The sequence below is a fragment of the Anabrus simplex genome, chromosome 8 (genome assembly GCF_040414725.1).
Source record: "Anabrus simplex isolate iqAnaSimp1 chromosome 8, ASM4041472v1, whole genome shotgun sequence".
NCBI classification, from domain to species: Eukaryota; Metazoa; Arthropoda; class Insecta; order Orthoptera; family Tettigoniidae; genus Anabrus; species Anabrus simplex.
This window is the reverse complement of record NC_090272.1, coordinates 247,205,664-247,219,417: the sequence shown is the minus strand read 5'-3', so window position 1 is coordinate 247,219,417 and position 13,754 is coordinate 247,205,664. Positions and strand designations below refer to the sequence as shown.

Below are 13,754 nucleotides of genomic sequence, written 5' to 3'. Positions count from 1 at the left end.
AATAGATCTCAGAGAGTTAGAGTAGGTGAAGCTTTGTCTGACCCTGTAATAGTTGAGAGGGGAGTTCCTCAGAGCAGTGTTATTGGACCTTTATGTTTTCCTATATATATACATGATATGAGTAAAGGAGTGGAATCGGAGGTAAGGCTTTTTGCGGATGATGTTATTCTCTATAGAGTGATAAATAAGTTACAAGATTGTGAGCAACTGCAACGTGACCTCGAAAATATTGTGAGATGGACAGCAGGCAATGGTATGTTGATAAACGGGGCTAAAAGTCAGGTTGTGAGTTTCACAAATAGGAAAAGTCCTCTCAGTTTTAATTACTGCGTTGATGGGGTGAAAGTTCCTTTTGGGGATCATTGTAAGTATCTAGGTGTTAATATAAGGAAAGATTTTCACTGGGGTAATCACATAAATGGGATTGTAAATAAAGGGTACCGATCTCTGCACATGGTTATGAGGGTGTTTAGGGGTTGTAGTAAGGATGTAAAGGAGAGTGCATATAAGTCTCTGGTAAGACCCCAACTAGAGTATGGTTCCAGTGTATGGGACCCTCACCAGGATTACCTGATTCAAGAACTGGAAAAAATCCAAAGAAAAGCAGCTCGATTTGTTCTGGGTGATTTGCGACAAAAGAGTAGCGTTACAAAAATGTTGCAATGTTTGGGTTGGGAAGAATTGAGAGAAAGAAGAAGAGCTGCTCGACTAAGTGGTATGTTCCGAGCTGTCAGCGGAGAGATGGCGTGGAATGACATTAGTAGACGAATAGGTTTGAATGGCGTTTATAAAAGTAGGAAAGATCACAATATGAAGATAAAGCTGGAATTCAAGAGGACAAACTGGGGCAAATATTCATTTATAGGAAGGGGAATTAGGGATTGGAATAACTTACCAAGGGAGATGTTCAATAAATTTCCAATTTCTTTGAAATCATTTAGTCAAAGGCTAGGAAAGCAACAGATAGGGAATCTGCCACCTGGGCGACTGCCCTAAATGCAGATCAGTATTGATTGATTGATTGATTGATTTTAGTAAGAGTTTCTACGGATACCTCTACTACACCAGTACTACACAAATATTTACAATAATAAAATAATCACACTAAATTGTAATAGGATATTACTCGTATACTACTGTACAGTACACTACAGTAATTTTAAACTACTTTCAGACGTATCCTAATTACGATACCGGTACCGTACCGTATGTCACTAAACTGAGCGCAACAGAAATGAAATTTGCAAGAACTACTGTACTCAAAGATTACCAACGAAGCTAAATGCTTAGACAAATTATTATTAGTATTACGGTCTAATAGAGAGACACAAAAAATAACACACGAATATAGCAGGCAAGATACGGCACTATCTAAATGTACTGTATCTATACTACATTGTATCTACACTACACTACACTGCGTTTGGTTAAATGCTTAAGTATCGAAAGGATGGGTACGATGCGCATTGGTATCACCCAAATATCACTGTAAAACTTGTCACAAATGGAACATAATAATTGCTTTTACACAAATCAAGTGAAAAATCCCTGGCAAATTAAGAAATACCGTCGTTATTTGAGAAATATGAAAACATACTTAAGGCTTGTAGACAGGACTGGTTTATGTCGTACTCCGCTGCTGGTGCCGTCTTTTGTTACTTTCTTCAGGTCCAGGGCTAGCACCGTGGAATGGGAGTGCAATGTCTGTAGATTCTCATTATCTTTGTCCATATGACTAGAGCGGCCAGTTCAAACAGGAAAATGGAGGTCAACAGAAAAATAGCATGATCCCTGGACCAATAAATATTTTTATTTCTGTTCGAACGAAAGTAGCTCGATCCCTGGACCAATAAATCACTAGTCCACTGAATTTTTATTATGTACATAGGCCATACCATTTTGTCGCCTATTAAATATTGCATATCGCGATAAAATTCATGAAATGATGATGTTTGACAAGTGAAGCAATGAAACGAAAGCAAAGAACTTCAGTGAACACAGATATCACACACGAAATCGTTGAAAGTGTAAGTCAAAAGACATACGTGTGTCACTGTGAGCGCAACACCAAATGTACTTGTAAAGTGGTAAAGTACGTATACATAATATTCTCCAAAAATCAAATATTTCTTAATTTGCCAGGGATTTTTCACTTGATATGTGTAAAAGCAATTATTATGTTCCATTTGTGACACATTTTATAGTGATATTTGGGTGATACCAATGTGCACTATACCCGAAAGGATTGCCGTACACGAAGAAAAAAACGAATATAACTGGCAAGATACTATCTAATAATTATATTATACCTTATCTTCACTACAATTCTACTGAAATGTGGTTATGTGATTATTACAGCTGGTGGATTACTATTATTTTCCCTACTCCACGGGACGGAGAATAAAAGTGTCCTTAATTAGGCCTACTGAAAAATACGAGGTTGTCTACAATAATTTCTCAAATATTTCTATCAAAACTACTACTACTACTACTCCAGGGACTTGAACTGCAATTACTGGGATATATGAACTTTATTATTATTAGCTAACCGCTCATAAATACTGAAAGATCGAAGGAGCGAAATATAAATTGCGGATGCTTTAACTACCTACTCAGAAGTACAAATGAATGGAATAATTAAATGTATAATAAATATCAACATACGGACGTTACTGAGATCGTATCCTACGCTACATATGACTTGTTCAAGGATCAACGGTCGGTTGAAGACAAATTATCTTCATCCATCATCTCAAAAATACGTAACTTGAAATAGTATTATCATTAAAATAAACTATGGCTTCACTTGCGGTGAAACAATAATCATCACCAACCTTAATCATCATAACCTCATACCATCATTCACATATAAAACCATAACTTCACATTATTCATCTCTTATAACACTTCACATTATAATAAACGCGTTGATTCATTCCAACTTGACATATATCTAACTGTCATCATTGACCATTTACTTGATTACTCCGTCAATGTCTCAATCTTTTAATAATTCTGTAAAATATCACCATATCCTACTATTAAGCCAACATATCCTACATACGATCTCATTTCCACTGTTATTTGATATCATGAGCTCTCACTTAAGCTTATTGTTTATCGCAACGTCGTATACGTTTAACCTCCTTTCATTTAACATTGACAGCATTATGAACGGATTATCTATCACTGGTTAACTGCATCCTACATATGGGTTTGACGTTTAGGTCCGATGAATACCATCGACCTTTAACCTTACTATAGAATTCGTCTTATCATATGTTATCACTTCACTGGCATTGATTAAAATAGCACTTTAAAAATACATAAATTTCCATTTATATTAATGACTTAAGGGACTTATCTTTTCTCTGGATCCCCCGTTGTCATCTCATGTCCGGGTGTATGGACATGCGGGCTTGGTTCACGGCATTTCCCTCATATGTTTGGGAACACCTGGGACTGTCTCGGCCGGTTATCGGTCCTCATGGGCTGAAATCGTCATCTCGTGTCGCCATAATCCATGGGATTGAAGGTGAGATACGACAAAAGTACAACAGGCCGTATTTCAGGTCCAGACCACTTGGAAGCGCTGCAGGGTGTAGAGTCGCGTCTTGATTGGCTGGCTTGCCTCGTGCTCGTGGCCTATGCTCGTAAAATGGAAAATGGAGATTCAGTTCCGTACTGTTTATTACTGTTTAATTCTGTATGGTTATGACAAGAAGTTGCGACGAAGAAGGAACCGGTTAAAGTTTTTAGATACGGTACGTTTAATGTCCAAGTGTTGCTGTATGTTCTGTAGTTTTGCAATTTCATTGTAAGTTACATGTAATCAGAACATAAACATTGTTATTTTCTGCCTGAAGATGCTAAGTACAGCGAAGGTAAGTTATGGAAATAAAATTGTAAATAATGTATTAAATTATACTTTTTCATTCCTTCCATTTCATTGTTTTCGGTATTGAAACTTTGTTTATAAACGTCATGTTCTTTATTTTAGAGAGGTAACACCTTGAGGTTAAAGTACTCCTGCAAGTTTTCAGCATGTACAAGTGGCTATTATGTCGATATGACTGGCAAGCTCAACATCAAGAATAAGCATTTATATAAATAAGGATTCTCTGAAGCAGTGGAAGCATGTGTGTCGTGTGAGTGATGGTGTAAATTGTTCTATTTTTTATGTTTTTGAAGTTCATTTTATTTACAGCAGAATTATATGCCATATACCAAGCCCTCGTATATGTTCAACAGTTGCACTCCAAAAAAATAAATATATTCAGCGATTCTCAAAGTGTTTTACAAGCTCTGCAATCACTCGCCCCTCATACAAATACATATGTCTACGAAGTTAAGTCTCTTCTATTTCGACTTGAAACATCCGGTTTTGTTATAACGCTAATATGGATTAAAGGGCACAATCGGCACGTAGGCAACGATATGGCCGATACAGCAGCGAAAGACGCCAGTGCAGATACCGCGAATATATTACAAATCAAAATTCCGATTCCCGACTTTTTTCCACATATCAAAACTGCAGCTCAACACACATGGTGCACACAATGGCGATTATCTGCTCGTACGAAAGGCCAACATTACTATCAAATTCAACCGAGTATTCCCACACTGCCGTGGTTTGCAAATGGTACGTATACACGACGTCACATTACCAATATCATCCGACTACGTTTTAATCATGCCTTAACCCCAGTATATTTAACTCGATTTCACATTACGAACGACCCAACTTGTTCCTGCGGAGAATCTGAGGGCGATAGTGATCACTTGTTTTTTCATTGCCCCCAATATGCACATCACCAGGCCATTTTAATGCAGAAATTACTTAAAGTTCAAGTATCTTTCCCTACACGACTTTCAGTTTTGTTGCACCAACCTTCGCCTACGATCATTACTATTTTAAACGAATACCTTGATAACACTCACATAAAATTGTAATTATGATCTAGTTTTTCAGTTGTTTTGTTCCGACATGTTTGTGGGGTGGCACTTCTATATGTTCCGGGTGAGTAGATACTGTATCAAGGTCTTTCTTAGTTTCCGATCTTGTACAGTGTAACACGTTACTCCTATTCCAGCTTACTAAGTTATTTGTGTCTCTGCTCAGTATAGAATGTAATACTTCCATGAACCTACTCATACCCGATATAATTTCGCTTCTTTAAGTGCATCTATCTACGTGTGATCATGCTAAAATTGGGCATTAGTGATGTAAACGTGTGCTTTTGTGATATAAGTGTAATATATTAATAGTCTCGTGACTGGGAAAGAATTTGTTGAATCCCAAATAAATATCCGCAAGACAAGACAAGACAAGACAAGACAAGACAAGACAAGACAAGACAAGACAAGACAAGACAAGACAAGACAAGTTCATTTTATTGAGAAGGACCTTATTAACTACCGGCACACTAGGCACCAATCAAATTTTAATGTTGTTCAATCAACCAATCAATCAATCAATCAATCAATCAATCAATCAATCAATCTATCAATTAATCAATCAATGATCTGCATTTAGGGTGGTTGCCCAGGTGGCAGATTACCTATAAATTGTTTACCTAGCTTTCTCTTTAATATTTTCAACAAACTTGGAAATGTATTGAACATTTCCCTTGATAATTTATTCCTATCCCTTACTTCTTGTGCTATAAATTAATATTTGCCCCAATCTGTCCTCTTGAATTCCACCTTTATCTTCATATTAAACATCTGGAAACTATCCCCTATAATCCCTGTAACTTAGACATGCCCATGTCAAGTAATAGCATGGCATAAAATAGAAATGTATTCCTGAATTAAATTTCAGTAATTTCACAAATAGGATTTGTAATCTAGATCTTTCAGTATTACGTGATGTTGAACAGGTTGAGATTGGAGAAAACACACAAACAGGTGAGTAACATTTTTTTGTCAGTAAATCATTTATCAGTGCTCAGTTACAGAATGCTAACAAAGCTCTATATGGTATGTGGTGGAATGAAGATAAGGTTATGGCACTTTCAATTTATAAATGTGGGCCTCGCTTATATCAATATTTGGTTACTCGATAAGCTTCCCTCTGTCAGACCTTTGAACTCTTTACCATCTCAAGTACCTTATGACACTGGTCTGAATCCATCCACAGTTGAAGTGCTGAAAGTAAAGGTTCTAAAATGTCTGATATTGACAAATACTGTGTCCTCCTATTTGATTAAATGTCGCTAGGAAAGGGTTTATATTATGATGCTAATAAACAAGGTATATGTGGGTATGAAGATCTTGGTCTTTTAGGAAGGTCATCTGTTCTAGCAAATCATGCATTAGTTTTCATGTTAAGAGGTCTTCACAGAATTTGGAAACAAATACTGTAATTGCCTATTATTTCACCACAAATTCAGTACCAGCATGTAATGTAGCTTACAACAGCTGATTGAATTTGTTATAAGTAAGGGTTGAAAGTTGTTTGCACAATTTGTGACCATGGCTTAAAAAATCAAAAAGCATTGTCATAGACCCAGTCCATTCCATTTTCTTGTGAATAGTGAACCAATTGTTGTCAAGTATCATGTTCCCCTTCTGAAAAATACCAGAAGTGCGTTAATTGAAAATAAGATTCAGGTTAATGATCACAGGGTGGTAAAATTTAAATACATTCAATATTCAAGATAGACCAAGAGAAAAGATTTAAATCAATAAATAAATACTGATCTGCATTTAGGGCAGTTGCCCAGGTGGCAGATTCCCTATCTGTTGTTTTCCTAGCCTTTTCTGAAATGATTTAAAAGATATTGGAAATTTATTGAACATTTCCCTTGGTAAGTTATTCCAGTCCCTAACTCCCCTTCCTATAAATGAATATTTGCTCCAGTTTGCCCAGTCTGTTGTCCTTGCCCAAACTGAGAAAAAAAACATTTAATCTTCCAGGATGGCTATGTGAATTAAAGTTAAAGTTGCTGCTGCACAGTTAAGCCATACTGTGGCAGCTGTAATTGAAACATATGTAACTACTCAAAGTGTTGCCCTCAGAAGCTCTATACATAGCAGAATTTGTAGAAGCAAGTGACAGCCTTCTGGATTCTTTGAACAGTTGTATCCAGAATGCCCATGAAAGTAAGATGTATAGATGTGCCCTTTCAGAAAATTCTCCACACATTGAGTTTTGGAACACTATTCTAAAAGAGATAGGTACCTGGAAAATAAGAGACCTTAAAACTGGTAGAGATAAGACATGCACATTCAGTTTCATTGATGGGTGGCAGATTACTATAAGATCTATTATGCTTTTGTGGAATAAGTAGAAGAAAGTAAGATTCAGGTATCTTAATATGAAAGGTGTCAATCAGGAGCCCTTAGAGAATGCATTATGTTGCATATGACAGCATGGCATTTCCAACACAAATCCTACATGTTTTCAGTTTGTAATACCTTTAAAAACTTGTATTGGAAATAATATGGCTTTGCCCTTCAAGACTATGGGTATGTGTGACAGTGATAATTGTTTTTCCCTTAGCAATTTATATCAGTTTTTAAAAGTGCTGATGATGACAATCCAGGAGTACATATGTGACACTGGCTCTGTTGATCGTGAAGGTATAAATTACTGTCTCAAGTCAGACCAGTAAATCCCCCTCTGAACTATTTTAGAGGACAATCAAGCTGTGACATATTGTGACCGTACCGGCACAATTAGTATTTATTTCAAGTGATATGCTTGGTAAGGAAGCTGGCAGCAAGCTTTCTTTGTGTGGATGCTGGGGGGTATCGTCAGGTTGTGCAATACGAAGCCCGCCAGAGAGGCGCCTTCACCCGCCCACTGGGTGGCTTAAGGAATCCCCGAGCTAGGCACACGTCATAGAAGAAGCAGTAGAAGAACACTATTTAGCGACTCCATATTGGAAAACATCTGCCAGCGTACAGCGATGCCAGAGCGATCGGGCTAAATTTAATGCATTTTTGGCGTAAATAAGGCTTGATTAACAAAACTGCACCTGTTAGAGGAGTGTGCTGAATTTTGGTGGAATTATAAAGTCAAGAGTTCTGATAGAAAATACTCTCCAAGCGAAAGGCGTTGGTAAACAAGTTATATAAGACCCATAGCGTACTGACGCCTAGTGAAAAACCAGATGCCTTCGGGGATTCCCTATTTCCCCTCCAAGCTGATTAATTAATTACTGCAGATCCGCCGAACATATTCAACTCCGCATATCATAGCGTCCTTGTGCATATCCAAGTCACACAGTCTAGCGTATTGCTAATTTCGACAGGCTGGTTTATCCAGGAAAGGCCAGAATCAGAGTGGGGGTAGGACACGCTAGCCGCCCCTATTCCCGGTTTGGCTATATGTTGTTGCAGTTTCTCGGGGGTGTGAGTAGTCGAGAACGAGCTTCAGAAGGTGGAACTACGTGCGGTCCGCGAGCGAGGTCCACCTCTTCTTTGAATAACTGACACAAAGAAACGGGAGTGAAGTTTTAAAAGTGTTTTCCAGTGTGCAGTGAGAGTAGAAAATGTAACTATATGACAGAGGTATTTGTGCGACATCCGATCGCGAAGTAAACTCTGAATATTTGTCATTATGTCTTAGGTAGTGACTGTAAAAGGCTAATGTCTGTAGCAGTAAGGGAGCTCAGCTTCGAGGAGTCTAACTTTGGGATTTGGTAAACTTTGTTTCAAAGAAAATCAGATCGTGTGAAGAAATACTATCAGTTAAATCCATGTAACATTGAGAGCAGGATTTCCGGAACAGATTATAACACCAAGTAAAGGGGAATGATAAGTACAGGATCTGATTTAATCGAGATAAGAAAGTAAGAAAAGGACGGTTGATATAAGTCACGGACGTAGGAGGCGATAGACTTGGGAAGGAGGAAACCACGAATCACAGCTTGCCTGATTTAACTAAATAGACTAGCTGAGATATCCATAATCATTAGCATCACGTAACTAGTATCGCTCTAGAACGATAGAGGGGAAGTTGGATGGTGTCGAGTGATCAACAAGTGTGCAAGATTGTGTGAATATAATTGCAGTGATTTGTTCACCAGGAAGATGGATTACTCCAGCAAGGTCATCACACGCCTAGAACCAAGAACTGCACGAGCCGGCGACATGGAGTGAGCACCGATGGCAGGCCCCTGAAAACTTCGGACGGGGGCCAGAAAACATCATAAACTGTTGAGTATTGAGCTAATTTCTTCCAATGTTAGTATTTCCCCTTGTAAATAAAGGTACTGTAAAGATAGGGTTAATGATGAGGTAATTGATAGGTTAATTACCTGGAGTGGTCGGTTGACCCTTGTTTAATTTGTTTTTTTGTAAGTAGATATGGGAAGGAAGTGAACCAGGAAGGATGTATAGAGTTTGGGACCCCTTTTAGCGGATGCATGCGCACGCTATCCTATATTTTTTTTTTGTTATGAGTGCTGAGAAGGATTTAAGGGGGAAAATAAATAGAAAATTGAACAGGTTAATGCCATAATTTCATCTGCGTGACTGCATAATATGAGCAGGGATTTTTAGGTGTCAGTATCATTAACATGTGCCTATACAGAAGTTAATGTGGGATAGTGACAGCACTCAAGTCGTAAAAGTAGAGACAGTAGTTAGTTTTTGCATGCTAGTGTATAAGTTTGGCTGTAACTGAAGACGTTCGAGAAAATACGTGCGGAGGTTCAAACCTGGCCCACCCTACACACTAGCTAGGCTAATAAAGTAGAGATTTTCTAGTTGAGTTTGATCATGTCTGAATATTATTATTATTATTATTATTATTATTATCATTATTATTTTCTTATTATTATTATCATTATTATTATTTTCTTAATGTGACTTGATCAGTGTTTTATACTGATACATTTCAAGCAACAGGTTAGTGGATTATTATTATTATTATTATTATTATTATTATTATTATTATTATTATTATTATTATTATTATTATTATTATATGTATTTTCTTAAAGTAATGTGATCGGTGATTTTTATATACCGATATATCTCGAGTAGTAGGGTAAGATATGACAGGTACACAATCTCGCCTCAAGGTGGAGAGATTAGGGGACATTGTTCTTTGGGTTAAAGGCTGACGTAACTGTGGTAAAAACGTACGACGGAAGAAATGTATGGTTGAACCCCAGACTCCTGGAGAGTTGACGGGATTTTTGGTATAAGATAGCGACTTAATTTGAGAAATGATTCAAGGACATAATGATAGTATGAGCTGGTTCGAGCAGGTGTACCCTGCATTAGCTCGATTATATGATTTTGATGACGCGGTGGCTGCCGATATTGAGTGCGTTAAATGGTCTCTCGCCGCTGTGCGAAGGGAAGATTTATGGCCCCAGAATGGGAAGGTCCTTGTGAGAGGGCAGCTGAGGGGAGTCGTTTGGCCGAGAAATGTTCTTTTAAGACGGTGCAGTCTTCTGTGAGAATAAAGACAGAATATTTACGTAATTACCACACACGATCCACCAGCCATAATCTAAAGGCAATGTAGGAATTTATGACTGTTCTTGACATGATTAGGTTAATTAGGGTTTTTATTTCAGTGTCCCTGATGGAGACGACCAGAGTCTCAGGTTCGAACCTCAATAGAGCACAGAAGGGACCGATAGCTCGCTCAAGTGGCGGGTGCTGCGAGATGAAATACAGCCATTTATACTTTGTGTTGGTGTATAATATGTGTTTCTTTTTCAGAGTGTGATCTTGTTTTGTGTTATGTTCTGTTCTGCGCGAATTTAGACTTCGTGAATTTTTCACTGGTAGTTGTTGGAAGTGACGGGTTCGTTGTCGAGCCTGTGTTCGTGTGATTTTTATTTCATTTGTCTTCCAATTGGTGGAGACGCGCAATATTATTTCCTTTTCCATGGTTTACGTAAACATATGATTATTTCTGCAGTATACTTTTTTTTTATTCACGTATAGATATTTGGTGGCGGTAGATATAAGATAAAATGACCACTCCGGGGTAGTTGAATTAGTGTAAGTAAATGTTTAACTTCATGACATGGGATTCGGTCCCAGGGAATACTGATATTTGGAGGAAAATGGTTCGAATTGTAACTGTAAATAGGTAATCTGTGTTATATTTTGTTTGTGTAACACTCAACAGTTTTGATATCCAACGGGAGATAGACAGACAAAACAAATGGTATGGACGTAGTATGTCAACGAGATTGGACATCCCTCGGGGATGTATATTTTTCTGTGTATGTCAAATCAGGTATCCATCAGCTTGTTAGTTCGGATGGAAGTATTCTTGCATTTGAAGTATCCTTAGGAACTGTGGTCATCCACATAAATATTCTTATGGAATGTGGATGAAGTTTAGCTGATGAATGGTAGCACGGATTTACCGTTGCTAAATATTTGTATTCAACTTGTCAATTTATATTAATTTTCCAAGGATGTCATAGTGTATGTGTATATTTCAACGAGCGCCTTAGTAAATTTGGAAAACTTATTTGTGCTTATTCTTTGCCGAAAAACAAGCATCCAAAATCCTCTTCCGTTCATTGTAGGCCTTTAAGGTAGTTTATGTTTTATAGCCTTTATTTGCCGCGAACGTTCTTCGGCCCTGAGGAGTCCGTGTTCAGACCTCAGGAACGGGAGAGTAGCTCTGATCTAGCTAGGTCGAATGGTCGATAACCCTTCATGTGAGTGGATTAAGTATACAATCCCAATGAGGAGAAATCGGCACAGACCGAAAAGATCCCTTGACTATCGACTTCCGTGGAGCATGGTCCCATGTGTTCGTGACCCGAAAGGGTTGGTTTGTTGTCACATGGTCCCATGAGTCATGGGGGACGGTGGGAAAGGTTCCATATGGCGCCCTCCGTGTTGGCATTTTCGGCATTTTCGGCATTTGCGTGTAGGCATTTTCGGCATTTTTCGGTTGGTATTTTCGGATTTTAATATTTTTCTTTTATTGGGCGCATGGCACATATGCCTAAGTTAAAATGGATAGGAATGGCCAATTATGACAAGGAACTGATTTAGTTCATACTTGGATGCACGTAATTGGACCAGTAGTTAAATCTGAATGACTAAGTAAATAATAAATATTAATGTGAGGAATTTTTTTCGGTATGTCGTGGTTATTATTATTATTATTATCATGGCAATAACCATGACGGTCATTCAAAGCAATGGACGTACCCGGAAGGTAAATAAGGATTCAATCGAGTCCAGGAAACAATGAAATGATTTTCCAGAATCTGGGAAAAAATGAATATCGATACCCTTCAGGTAATCGTATTCGCGGGTATGAGTCGGAAGGTACTGTTTGACGTAGGCCTCATTGCTAGTAGTGAATGTTATTTACATATTAAGGTAGATTTCTCGTGATTTAGCAAGGGTAACCTCAGGCCCTTGAGCTGATTATGAAATGGCAATAAATTAGGTTTCAGACGGAAAGTCTTGGGACGGTATGACCTATTGTATCGGGTGTATCTGCCTCAATGCTTGACGGATGACCTGTTTTATTGGCATATACCACCTGTGTTGGTAATTTAATGCGCGCATGATTAATTTATTCAAAATTGATTATTGATAAAAAAGGCTATGTTTTTAAATCGTGATTTTGCTCTCGGTGAAATAGGGGTGTACAGGTTAGGCAACTTCGAGTTCGCCGTATTTGAGGCGATGTTTTGGAAGTAATGTTTTGATTTTGAAAAAAAAAAAATTTCGAAGTTGAACGGGGGGAACGCATTCTTGAACGAACATTGTTTTGTGTGTCTATCAACCCGAGGTCCAAGGTCCGAAGGTGAAGGGGGTCTCATTTTAATGAAAACAGTTGTATTACGATGGATATGGAAGTAGTCAGGGAACTCTTACGGGAATTGCGCGAGGACATGCAGGGTATGAAGGAACTGATGCGGGAAAATAATGAGGAGATGCAGGCAAAACTGAATCAAACGAGTGAAAATATTCAGGACAATTTAACGGAAAAACTTAATCAATCTAGTGAGGATATTCAGGAAAAGATGACGGGAAAACTGAGTCAGGCTATTGGAAACATTCAGGAAAACATCAAAGAAATGATAGACCAGGTGCAGACAGAATGCAAGGTAGGAAGGGAAGAAATAAATAAGCGATTAGAGCGAATCGATGAGCGGCAGGACGAATTGGTCGAACAATTGAGAGCCGATCGGGAACGCTGCATTAAGATAACCGAACGTTTAGAAGAACGAGTAGGGAGCGTAGAGGCAAAGCAGGAGGAGATCAGTAAGACCATGGACACGGCAATTGAACGCATTGACTGTGTTGAGGCTCGAAGCACAAGTGTCGCGGAGCAGTTAGACGAACATATGAAGGCGACAGTTGAATACCAGGAAAATCAGCGTAGGGAAACTGAGGCAATAACTCGGGAAATATCCCAAACCCAGATGAAGCTGAATGACGTACGCCATAAAGCCGAAGCATTACGACAGGAGTTTACCGACGCGATCGAACAGCGTGTAGCAGAAGAAAGAGAGATAACGTCCGTAAACATTACCGCGATCCGGGAAGAAATCGACAAGAGGGACGATAAACTTTCAGACAGGATCGAGGATCGGTCACATAGAACTCAGAAGGTCAAGCTCAAAGTAGACACCCACGACGCCATAATTCAGGAATTAAAGGAAGAGTTCGGGAAAATTAAAGTAGGGAAGGATTTTCCGGAAGTTGGGAAGGAATTTAGCCCAATGAAACCAATAGAGGAAGCTGGGCGTGTGCAAGAGAGGCAAGAGCGGACGGCTGGTATAGTCCTTTTGAAGAGG

At 38.5% G+C, this 13,754-nt stretch overlaps 1 pseudogene; it reads left to right on the top strand.

The window, feature by feature from the left end:
- The first annotated feature begins 6,937 nt into the window (after positions 1-6,937).
- LOC137501920 (uncharacterized) lies at positions 6,938-7,619 on the top strand (annotated as a pseudogene).
- Positions 7,620-13,754: the final 6,135 nt, after the last annotated feature.